The sequence below is a fragment of the Lissotriton vulgaris genome, unplaced genomic scaffold (genome assembly GCF_964263255.1).
Source record: "Lissotriton vulgaris unplaced genomic scaffold, aLisVul1.2 SCAFFOLD_306, whole genome shotgun sequence".
In the NCBI taxonomy this organism is placed as follows: Eukaryota; Metazoa; Chordata; class Amphibia; order Caudata; family Salamandridae; genus Lissotriton; species Lissotriton vulgaris.
Genome location: NW_028247226.1, coordinates 1,661,637 through 1,673,982, shown reverse-complemented (window position 1 = coordinate 1,673,982; position 12,346 = coordinate 1,661,637).

Genomic DNA, 12,346 nt, shown 5'->3' with positions numbered 1-12,346 from the left:
ACCAGAGACATCCTCCCCTCCAATGTGGCATTTGGACTTTTTTTGTTTCGTAATTGTTTAATTTGAAAGTGGAAGAAAAACACAAGGTGGGTTGACTTGCAATGTTACACTCGCTGGGGTCTATCGTCATTACAAGTACATCTATACGATTGTAAAGGAAAACTGAAGAATAAGAAGGGGGGCAGAGTGATGAGGTAGGGGGCAGCAAATAAGGGATGGGGTATATATATGTGTGGAGTAGCTGACCTGTGGTAGGTAATAGGCTAGTTCAAGACGTTGAGTACAATTAATGACGGGGGATCCACACCCTTTTGTAGGTGTGCGGCAAGTTGTGTAATCATGGAGAGGGAAAGGCATGGAGAGGGAAAAGGGTAGAAGTGGGTGGTGCAAACAAGAGTCACTATGACTACGCAGGGGAGGGAGCATGCTGTGTGCTACGGCCAACATCCCTCAGCAAACCAACTCTCAGGGTTGGCTAGTCAGGCTGTCTCTCTGAGGAGTAGGTGAGGTTAAACATATGGGGTAGGGGGTAAGTGGGGTTGGCCGGAAACAAAAATGGCAGAGGATGGGTGGAATGTCAGCCTAATAGCCCAGAGAGGTGGGTGGAGGGGGAGACTGGGGGGAAGGGGTAGGAGGGGCAGGTGTAGCTATGTATATATATTATATGTGTTCACCTAAAGAATACATTAGCAACAATGATTGACGGTAATAATAGCAATAGTGAATGATAGGATGAATAAGCATACAGATAGGGAAATTAGAGAAACAAATAGCGTACACTCACACATGCACTGATCAAGAACACATGGTATGCACATATGAAACATTGGAGAACAGACCACAAATAGATTATGCAGCTCCCCTTGTGGAAAAGTAATCCTGCTTTGCTTCAATGAAGCGAGAGCAGGTTTGCCGCAGTGCCCCTGCATACAATCAAATTAGCCCCTGGGAGGTGGCAGTCCCCTGCATATTATTTAATGAGTGCCCCTGGGACCTGGCCCATCCGGGGGCTTAACAATAATAAGTGCAGGAGTTACGCTTCGTTTTTAAATTTTCTCGGCAGGATTTGCAACCCCATCGCGAACTCTGCAGTTTTTAAGACAAATAAATTGCTTGTTTTGGCCCTGGGGGTCCTTGTGGGACCCTCTGAGCAGGCCTAGGAGGCCAGGGTGTTTCTACACTGCCCCCTTTTAATTTTTTCCAAATTTGTTCCTTGTATGGCTGCCAACACTTCCTGGTTTGGAGTGTTGGCAGCCAATCACAGTTCAGCTCATGGTCAGGAGGGTTCGCAAATCCACCATGGCCACATATATGAAAACTTTTTAAAAAATGTCTCAGCAAATACTGAATGGATTTACACCATTTAACAACACCCATTGGCATAGCCAATAGGTCTCATTTTTGGGACCTTCTAAGTATTTAGTTAAGCAGCACAATATACTTGGTGCAACATCAACTTTTGCGTGGCTAAACACTTATAAGGTCCCAAAGGCGAGACCTATTGGCTATGCCAATGCTTGTTAGTGGTTCTATGTCCCGTTCAAATCTTATTTCTGGATAATTTTGAGTGTCACTGCACATACAGATCTAAATCTCTTAACTCTTCATTTATTGGTTCCATGTATAGGATGAAAACGTCTGGGCAAGTATGGATCCTTGGGGAAAGGAGAAGGGCAGTGGAGTAGGAAGGGGGGTGCGGTGGGTGTGGGCCACCCCGGGTATCATCACGGAGGGGGTGACAAAATGGCAAAAATGTGTGTTTTATACACATTTTTGGCATTTTGTCAAGCTCCGCATCGGATACCACCTGACCTTGCTACGTCACTGGAGAAGGGTCACAGGAGGTGGTATCAATCTTAACTGTCGACCTGTCACTTAGATAAGATCTAAACCAGTTTAAGACAATCCCATCGATATCAAGCGATTTTGAAGTGTTAAGTATTCTGCTGCCTCAAATGCCGCTGTAAGGCATGAACGATGATGCCGTGTCCATGATGCAAAGGGCATCATCAATTTAATTTAATGTAGCAATGTTTGCCCTGCAACCCTCAGTGAAGCTGTAGTGGTCTGAGTTTTGTAGTGTGTATATTATGATTTTGTTTTCATAAATAAGACGACTTGACCCTGCACTGCTGTGGGGCACCATTTGATAGCTACTGGTACAGCAGTGACTACAGTCTTTACAAAATCATATCACAATAACCTACACGCCTTGTCAGGGATAGTAAGCACTATATTAATGCAATTTCAATCAATACAATAGATAAGAACGCTGCTGTAATGCAGCCCCCAACATAGGTCACATCTGCAGTATTCTGGCTTCCAATGAAACCTTACTCCTCCTCTGCCCAAAAACATGCTTACCTTTAGAGGTGGTGGCCAGGAAGAGTACCCCGCTAGGGTATGTTTCCAGGTCACATTACAGCCATGATGTTTCCAGCTGGCACATGGTAGCTCTGCCCACCTTGGTAAGTCAGTCTATGTGGCATGGTAGCTGTGTAGGCATGCATATGTTGGCACATGTGACACTGTAGGCTAGGGTTTGCAGATGGCACACGAAGACAATGTCTCACATGGTGGCAGTGCTAGCACAGAGCGGTCTATAATTGGCACGTAATGACTGCTAATTCTCTCTGTGTGAGGTGGTTAAGGGCATCTTGGGGACAAGGCGGATGATGGCCAGGAGTCTGTTTGAGTATGTATGAATGATGTGTTTGTGAAGTGGATGCATTGAATGGGATTTGTACTGATTAGGCAAGGGTTTTTATTGTGTCTTTTGATCGAATAAGCAATATATAATACTCAAAATGACCAACTGCAGAACAGGATGAGAGGCCCTGGAGTCTCCCATACCTCACAAATATGCATTGGCCTTGAGCTGGAGGGAGGTCTACTGAATAGCCAACACTGCCCCAATTCTCCCACCCACCCCCATAGGGGCTGCAGGGGCCTGCATTAGACTACTGTTGAGAGGAGATGCCGATACCTGTCACCAAAATCCATGGGGCAAATCTGCCCCCCCCCCAATGCTCACCAATAAGGGGGGGGCAAGGGGAGGCTCATACCCACAGCAGCATGCACGGTGGGAAGTTACGGATTCCTGAAGTCTGACTCTGCACCCTTGAAGAATGAGGGGTACTGATTCCCCCCACCCCCAAGTAAACACAACTGGGAAGGAGAGTACTAGTATTGACAAGAGTATTCACTCATGAGTGGGTCGGTCTGTGCGGAGAGGCAGTGATCTTAAAGTACTCGCCAAGCAGACGAGGGCAGCGCGACCCCTGCTCGGTGCCCTGTTGCATTATGTAAGCTCCCTTCCTCTTCCCCCACCCCGTTCCCTGCCATCCACTCACTGCGGGCTTCCAGTACCACTCTTGGCCCATGCTGTCGCTGCTCCAGTCCCCCCCGGACTTCCGCCGGCTCAGTCCGACCACCATCAGCTCCCACGGCCTCGGGTGGCATCAGTCCCAGTTTATAGCGGCCCCTGGGCAGGAAGGGGCCAGGAATGCGGAACCGGCCCGAGAGCCAGGGCAACAGCGTCAGGGGGAGGTGGGGAAAGGAAGAGACGGACCGAATGGGGGCTTGAAGCAGAGAGAGAAACGCACACACAGGGCCATGGTGGGGGAGAGAGATCGGAAATGGATAGGAGACTGGACAATGTGACTGGGAGAAATTTAGGAAGACGTAGGAGGGGAGGCGGAGGTAGAAGGGAAGGACAGGTGAGAAGGGTGCGTGGGCAACAGATTACCAGAGAAGCTCACGAGATGAGAGGGGTGGATAACTTGTCAAGGGGAGTTGAAATGTGTGTGGGAAAGGGAGGAACAAGCATTGGCCGCGCGAGGTGGGGAGGAGCGGGAATTGTGCGCGCACTCGGCCAATACTTACAAAAACAAGCATTGCGCGCAGGCCCGTGTGAGTGGGGAGGGCGCGGCCGAGAGCAGGCACAGTTTCCCTTGCAGGAGTGTGCGACCAAATGGCGCTGCACGCTCCCGCAAGGTAATCGCAAAAATGTGCACGTTCTGCATTGAAAGCAATGCAACACGTGCACGTTTTTACCTGGAAAGCTGCATCAATCTCAAGAGGTCTCTTTCCTATGCAGCGCATGCGCGCTGCATAGGCGAGACCTAGAAAGGGCTCTTTCTGAACCATGGGCTTCCATTTTGCCAAATTTGGTGTAAATCCGTTAAGCAGTTTGGGCTGTAGTTTTGTCTAAAGTTTCCTACAGAAACATTACATCGGGAGAACGCGTTTGGGGACCCCCCCTCTTTTTCTTGCCACCCCCCTTGACAAATCACCCCAAAAACTTTAAAGACTGGAGCACCACAAAATTTCATGAAGATTCATCAACCAGCATCAAAGTTGTTGGGAAAAGAAAATATGCTTTTCCTATGGAATCTAGGTCCTAACTATAACTACCTATTGGCGACCCCCTGTAGGTAATATATATATTTATTTTGTTACACAGCACACTGCATATACGCTTTACATTATTTCAGAGTCCAAGCTGAGGAACACAGCTAAGTTTAAGCCAAAGACAAAGGATGGGGGTGAGGTCGCTTCAATCAGGTGGGGGGGAGGGGGGGTGGACACAGATGACCCCCGGTAGATCTGCGGTTCTGTTGGAAGAATCTAAACCCGTCAGTTTTCAGGAGTTTCTTTAAATGCCAATGTTGGATTCGGATCTCAGATAGGGTAAAGGGCTCTCCACAGTCCTGGGATCTGTGCTCCCGGCCATCTTAATCTGTGTCTCATCCACCTGAACTGACATGATTAATCAAGATATGCATGGTCTCTAGATGGGGTGTGGCTGGAGCTAATTTCAGCAGGTGTTTTGGGCTTTTCACCCAGAATGCTTTGTGAACAGCACGGAGACCTTGCCACCGATCCGGCCTTCCACTGGTTACCACTGAAGGTCCTTCAGAGTGGGTCTCATACGATCCTGTTTGAAATCCCTAAGGAGCCTTCTGGCTGCCTGGTTCTGTAATCTTTGAAGTCTGGGGTGAGTGATAGGAGACTGGTGTGGGTTACATTACAATAATCCAGGTGGAGCATGATGTGCTCCACCCGATGGACGCTTTGGAGTGATCGGAAGATTACTACAGATCGATCACTCAACTATTTTTCAGATATGCACATGCATTTTGTAGTGGAATATAAAAAAATTCTCATATGAATGTATTTTCGCATAGTTCGATGTACAATGACATGTATAACAACCTCATGTATATTCTGTTAGAAGCATAGTTGGCGGTCACAACTTATTCTGATTGTTCCATCAATGGGGTGGCAACGATCACCTCATCCATTCTTGGTAGAAACAGTTTTTCAAAATATGCAGTCATTTCGTCCGTTCCCATGTACGTCACCTCCGTTTTTTTTACACTTCGTCATTCAGTTCATTCGTTACATCGCTTTTTTCGTTCCCAGGTTCTCAGATGCAAAACAACTCTTGGCATCCTCTTGCACGCCTGGGTCAAGCTGACCGTGACATCACCCGCTGGACGTACCAGGCTCTTCGCTGACTTAGCCATTCATTATTGCGCAGGCGTAAAGACTATCAGTCAGCAGCCATTTACTTATTACCACTAGGCCACATAATCCTCAATGAGAACTAGTGCGAAAACAAACAGTGTTAAAATCTAGAAATACAGTTTTTTGTTAACCACCCACCATTCTAATTTCACCCATTAGTAAGTTACCTAGCAGAAGCAGACATGGAGCTTTATATACTTACCTAATGTACTCATTTTAGCCACGATAAGACATACACGTTTAGAAAGCAAAACAAACATGCTGCTTTCGTACTTTAGCACTATATTAATACGACTCGTTCACAATTATTAATTCATTTTTGCAAATCGCGTTTAGTACCCACGTGTAATTTTATGTCCAAGTGCAATTTTGGTGGTTAGTTGTTCCTGCTTCACAGGATTAAATTGGTTATGGTTGAGAGTATGACTTCACAAGGGGTACACAACATCATTTTATTTGCCCTGCTCCATCATGATCACATGACAACATCCCCCACACAGAACACTGCCACCCAGCCATTGGCTACCTCAGGCCTCCCCTGTGGCTCCAGATTAACCCTTGCTCTTCCAGTGCAGGTGGGGACAGTCACTCCTGCACTTCACGGGCTGATGTTTGTTCCACAAAATGCTTTGGTTTCTAGGGAGCTGTTCCATGCCCCCTGGCTGCGAGCAGAGGACAGGATGTACTCCGCTAGGCAAGGCCCACTGCTTAATTTGTAAACCAGTAAGTGCCAGGGCCCTCCTCAGGAGGACACTGCAGCTTGCACCACACATTGCCCCTGCCTGCGCCACCGATGACAGCACCAACACAACTACTGGCATCGCACCTCTACTAGTGTGACAATTCAGACTGTTGCAGACCCTCAGAGGTATAATAAGGGCCGGCCAATTAAAAGCGATGGTAAAGTACCCATGCTTCATGGGGGGGGGGGGTTGGACAAGAGTGGCAAGTCGGGGCCCTTCCAAACTTCCTCCATGCGTTATGTTACTCTCTCCCCTCTGTGCTTCTCCCCCTGGAGGATGCTCCGTCTGCTCTGTGCTGCCCTCTTCCTCGTGTACTTCCCTTCCAAACTCCCTCCATGCGTTGTGTTATTCTCTCCCCTCTGTGCTTCTCCCCCTGGAGGATGCTCCGTCTGCTCTGTGCTGCCCTCTTCCTCATGTACTTCCCTTCCAAACTCCCTCCATGCTGTGTTACTCTCCCCTCTGTGCTTCTCCCCCTGGAGGATGCTCCGTCTGCTCTGTGTTGCTCCCTTCCTCATGTACTTCCCCTTCCAAACTCCCTCCATGCGTTGTGTTATTCTCTCCCCTCTGTGCTTCTCCCCCTGGAGGATGCTCCGTCTGCTCTGTGCTGCCCTCTTCCTCATGTACTTCCCTTTCAAACTCCCTCCATGCTGTGTTACTCTCCCCTCTGTGCTTCTCCCCCTGGAGGATGCTCCGTCTGCTCTGTGTTGCTCTCTTCCTCTTCCCCTTCCAAACTCCCTCCATGCTGTGTTACCTAAGACAACAGTCACAGGATGAAGCGGCCAAAAGAGGTCACGATAGAGAGGTCCCCAAAACAAGGGCTGAATACACGGATATTACTGCAGACACATTGGAGCCACTGGAAGCAGCAGTGCGATCAACTGGAGTGGCACCGGGACACCAGTGTGAGGGAAAACGGAGGCACGCGGAGGCTGCGGGAAAAACAAAGGCACACGCAACCTGCGGGAAAACAGAGGCTGCGGGAAAAACACACAACCTGCGCGAAACAAGCACACGGAGGCTGTGGGAAAACGGAGGCACACGGAGGCTGCGGGAAAAACAGAGGCACACAAAAACAGGCACACGGAGGCTGCGGGAAAAACAGAGGCACACAAAAACAGGCACACGGAGGCTGCGGGAAAAACAGGCACACGCAACCTGCGGGAAAGCAGAGGCACACAGAGGCTGCGGGAAAACAGGGAGGCACACGGAGGCTGCGGGAAAACAGGGAGGCACACGGAGGCTGCGGGAAAACAGGGAGGCACACGGAGGCTGCGGGAAAACAGAGCGGCCTCCTGTGTGAAAACAGAGCGGCACACAGAGGCTGCGGGAAAAACAGACACAACCTGCGCGAAAACAGGCACACGGAGGCTGTGGGAAAACGGAGGCACACGGAGGTTGTGGGAAAAACAGACCTGCGCGAAAACAGAGGCACACGGAGGCTGTGGGAAAACGGAGGCACACGGAGGCTGCGGTTATAACGGAGCGGCACACGCAACCTGCGGGAAAACCCAGGCACACGCAACCTGCGGGAAAACAGAGGAACACCACCTGCGGGGAGAATATTCGAGCAGGTTTGAAAATAAGCAAGAATTACTATTGTGGAATAGAAATCCTCCCGGCCGCGTCTCGACGCTTTGAAAATATTCAAAGTGACCAGCAGTTAATGACCGCCCCGGCGGGCATTATCAGACCCGCTCACGGGTCCGGGCGCATGAGGGGTCTGAGCAGAACAGGACCAGAAATGATGCCCCCTACATGTTCGTTCGTGCGATTCGAATGGGCACGGGGAGGGCATAAAACAACCCGGAGCCAGTTATTTAAAAAAGAAATCTGGGAGATTTGTACCTAAGGTCTCTTAAACAGTGGGTGCGAAAGAAGGAGTTTGTGGTGTGGCCAGAATTAGTGGTCGGTGAAAGAAAACTTTCCTGAGAAGGCGCCAACTCAGACACTTTACCTTGAAGTTTTGCTAAATTTTTCGACTTTTAACAACGACGCAAAAGAAAGTACCAGTGAGCAAGCGGGAAGCGCATAGAAGCAGCCAGGCCAGAGCTGCCAACAGCAAAAGATGCCCAGGCATGGAGACCCGGCCCCCCAGGCATGCAGCGCATTGACAACCGCCCTGGAGGAAAAAATGGACGGGAGAGAGAAGTGGGTGGCCGTCTACCCCGCCTCGTGCCCCGATGACCGCCTCAGAAGCGCTACTTACGATGAAAAAATTCCGAGCAGGACTTCTGGCCGCTGTGAAGTTCCGCTCCGCCAGGCCGTCTGGTAGCGGAGACATGAACACTCTGGAGCCTCCACTAAGGAATGAGGCCAAACCCGAGCGCCGCCGAGCCGCCACCTATGTACCTGCCTCATTTGCATAATTAATGCCAGGTGAGTTTGGAAATGGCGGCCAGTTTGAATTTTTTCTCGGGGCTTCCATTGGCTGGGCCTTCACTGTCATCACTTCCTGCACTGAAGGATTGTGGGTTTTTTGTGCCTTTAAAAGCAGCAGGCTGGCAGCCTGTGCGAGTTAGTTGCTTGAAACGTTCGAGGCAGAGTGTTTTATTTTTTGGGGGTGTGTAATGGGTTGGGAAATTATTTTTTTTGTTGTTCAGACACTTTTTGTGTGTGGACTCTGTGCTTGTTTTGATCTGAGATTAATTAAGCAAAATCAGTTTCTTGTTAAGCTTTTTGGAAAGATTTACACATTTTTGGGGGGGTAGAAACGAAACGTGTATTGGGACAGTAGATTTGATTTTGTCTTCGCAAAAATACAAAGTGTGACGTGTGATTTGTTTCAACATTAAATGTCAATACAATCACTTCTTTATTTATATTTATTTAAAGTTTCATATAGCGCTTGCTTTACCCGTAGGCATCAGAGCGCTTTACATACGCACCAGAACAGCAGAAGGACATTACATAGTGGGCTGGCAGAGACCAAGCAAACCAAAGAAAGCAAGCATTTGCAATGCAACAGGTCTCGCATTGACACCAGTTTGAGCCTTTTTTTTTGGTCTTCATTTTAAAAATATAAATAAATGGCATTGAAAGTTATAATGCCAATAGTTTGAATCCTCGTAAATACTAGATAATGCCTTTTATCATAACTAAAGAATAATTGAGCATCCCATCAACTGCCAAGACCTTCTCCGTGTATGCTAGATAATTTAGATGCCTGGCAAATATATTCATGTTAGCATTACAAGAAACCTGATCATTACAAGAAAACGTAAATACACCTTTGCAAAAAATTTCCGACATAAAATGTAAAAGTGAAAGAGTATTTGTTTCAAGATTGAGCGTTGTATGCCTTGAGATTACCGGTGAAACGTAATTAGAGAGGGGATAATCCCCAAGTGAAATAGTAAACATGTCCTATGTTCCCGCTGTACCAAGGGAAATGAGAGGTTGATATGACTTTTCCAAGGCATGTGCATACATATATATCTATATATATGCAAGACTTTCCTGTGCAACAAATTACTTCACTAACATACCATTTGTACAAGGTCAGTTAATATCTCAACACAAAAACAGCATGCATGATCCAAAAATAATTGAAATCTTAAATAATTGTAGATATCAACATGTATTTGTAGTAAACATGAAATGGCTTGCATTACTTGACCTCTGCTCCACATGGGAGTTCACTTGAATTAACTATACGTCGAACTGTTTTGGCTACAACGTTATATTTCATGTACCAAAATAAATATGATTAAAGTCCGACAGAATGAGCACAAAAAAACCTATTTAACCCTTTCGATGCTGATGACGAGCTCAGCTCGTCATGATGCACAGTTGAGCTGTGCTGATGACGAGCTGAGCTCGTCATAAAACAATAAAAAACAATAATTTGCAGCACAGGACGGGAAAACGCCTAGCAGCCATGTGGTTAAAAAGCGTTTGCAATGCAGTAGGTCTCGCATTTACACAAGTGTAGGCAATTGGCCTTGTAAATGACAATGCCCTTTATTTATGTTTTGAAAACCAAAACATAAATAAAGGACATTGTCATTTACAATGCCAATTGCTCGAACTGCATAAATGCAATAGTTTAACATGAAGCTAAATAACTTTTGCCTGGTCAGTTATGGAATATAATAAAAATGTTATGTTACCTTGTGTTAAGTTATGTGTTTGGTTCTGTTGTGGCATGTTTTATGTGAAGTTGGGCTGCTCTATGATCTAAAGATTCAAGCACCTGACCTATTCGGGGTATTTTCGTTCTGGTGCCCCCTTCATGGAAAATAAGGAATATCATCTTTTGTTTCGTGAAATTTGCAGTGTTTTTTTGTTATCAGTTTTGTAAGACTGGGATCACAACCTCCATCACTGGTGTACAGTGGCAGGGAGGTGCCACAGTCTTATGTAATACTATTACATAATGCTTGCACGATTAATTATGTGAAACAATCTAGTTTACTCTACTCAGTCCAGGCAAACAGCGGGTTTGCCTTGTAGCGGAAACAACTAATGTAGATATAATAATCGTGTGAATATTCAGTGGCGACACCACGTGTGCTTGACAATCGCTTCAAAGATGGAGCTGGTGACCGCACTCTTCCCGCAATCTGAGAACGGGCCGCCATTTGTCATCTAAAGCTATGCGTCTTTTAACTCCTGAGTGCCAGGGTGGGGGAGGGGCATTCGAACAGGTTACAGGCTCAACAAGACCCCCCCACACACACACAGACACACACAACGTGATCCTCGGGTGGAGAGCGTGCTGCCAGTTGTGCTTGTTTATCTTTTAAGTTGTATACGGCCCACAGTTGCAAACTAAAGGGAATCATGCATGTACGTGACAATGTCCAAACATGATCTGAATAGTCAGACGACGAGGTGCACACTTTTAATCATGCCTGAGAAGTGTGAGCCCAAGTTTCTGATCACAAGTGCACTTGTATCACCTCATTTAGCGCTGCACAAACACACACAACATAATATCACAAAGTAGGGTGACCAGCTGGCATAGGTGAGTGTCAAAATTCAGGAGAGCAGATCAAAATTCAGGACAGAAATTTGGGACAAAATGTACGTTTTCAGACACATCAGAGAAGGTCGTACAGTAGTGTATAAGTAAGTAAATAGATAACCAACATAAATACATGTCAACATAAGTTTATATTAAGTTGAGACAATCGTGCACCTCATCGTTTTGGTATGTGCACAGCTTTGAGCAACTGTGCAGCTCTTTTTGTGGTATTTCATATGATATTTTGTTTACAGTTTGGGGTTTCTTTGAAGTGTTGTCCCACCTGCACTGCAGGGGATGCAGAGACCTTCATCCTTCATTACGCCCCTTCACCAAAGTCCTCCCTCTGCGCAGATTCCCTCACTATCCACCCCCATGGTGCACCTCATCCCTATATAGCCCCTCGCTCATGTGTATGTCTTTTATTTCATAGTGCTGCTCCGCCCAATGTAGGGTGTTGAGCGCTTCAGCTCACACACTTATTGGTCAGAGACAATGACTCATATAAGTATGTAAATCAATGTATAGGGAATGTTACTTAAGGCAAGGAGGGCTACAAGGTGTAGGAGTCACAAGGCATCCATACTGGTAGCTACTATATGCAGGGTCACTGGAATTATGCAGCAGGGAGGGCCAAATTATGCTGCAGGGTAGATGACATTATTTTTTCAAGAAAAGAGAATTTATGCAGCGTAATGCTGCAAATTTTGTCATAGTATTACCATATTATTTTCTCATTTGTGTACATTTCAACACTTTCTGGTCATAGGTTGCACCTCGTTAGTACCTGTATAACACCCAAATATAGTAATATGCAAAGGAAGGTGACCAGTCAACCTTTACAAAGGGCCTTTGCAATACATCGCTGTCTTTTTAGTTATTTTTTAACCATTTGAGGTAGCAACTGTTTTTAACTTGGAATCTTCAGCTATATTCAGCTAATGATGGATTATGTGGCACATGCGGCAAATCCATCCATCATGCGAAAACTGTTGAAGCTGCACAATTGCGCAATTCCAGTGACCCGGAAATACAAACTGAGGATATAACACATAACATAGTGGTGGGGGTTGTCTTTACAATTCTAATGCAAATAAATACTTTT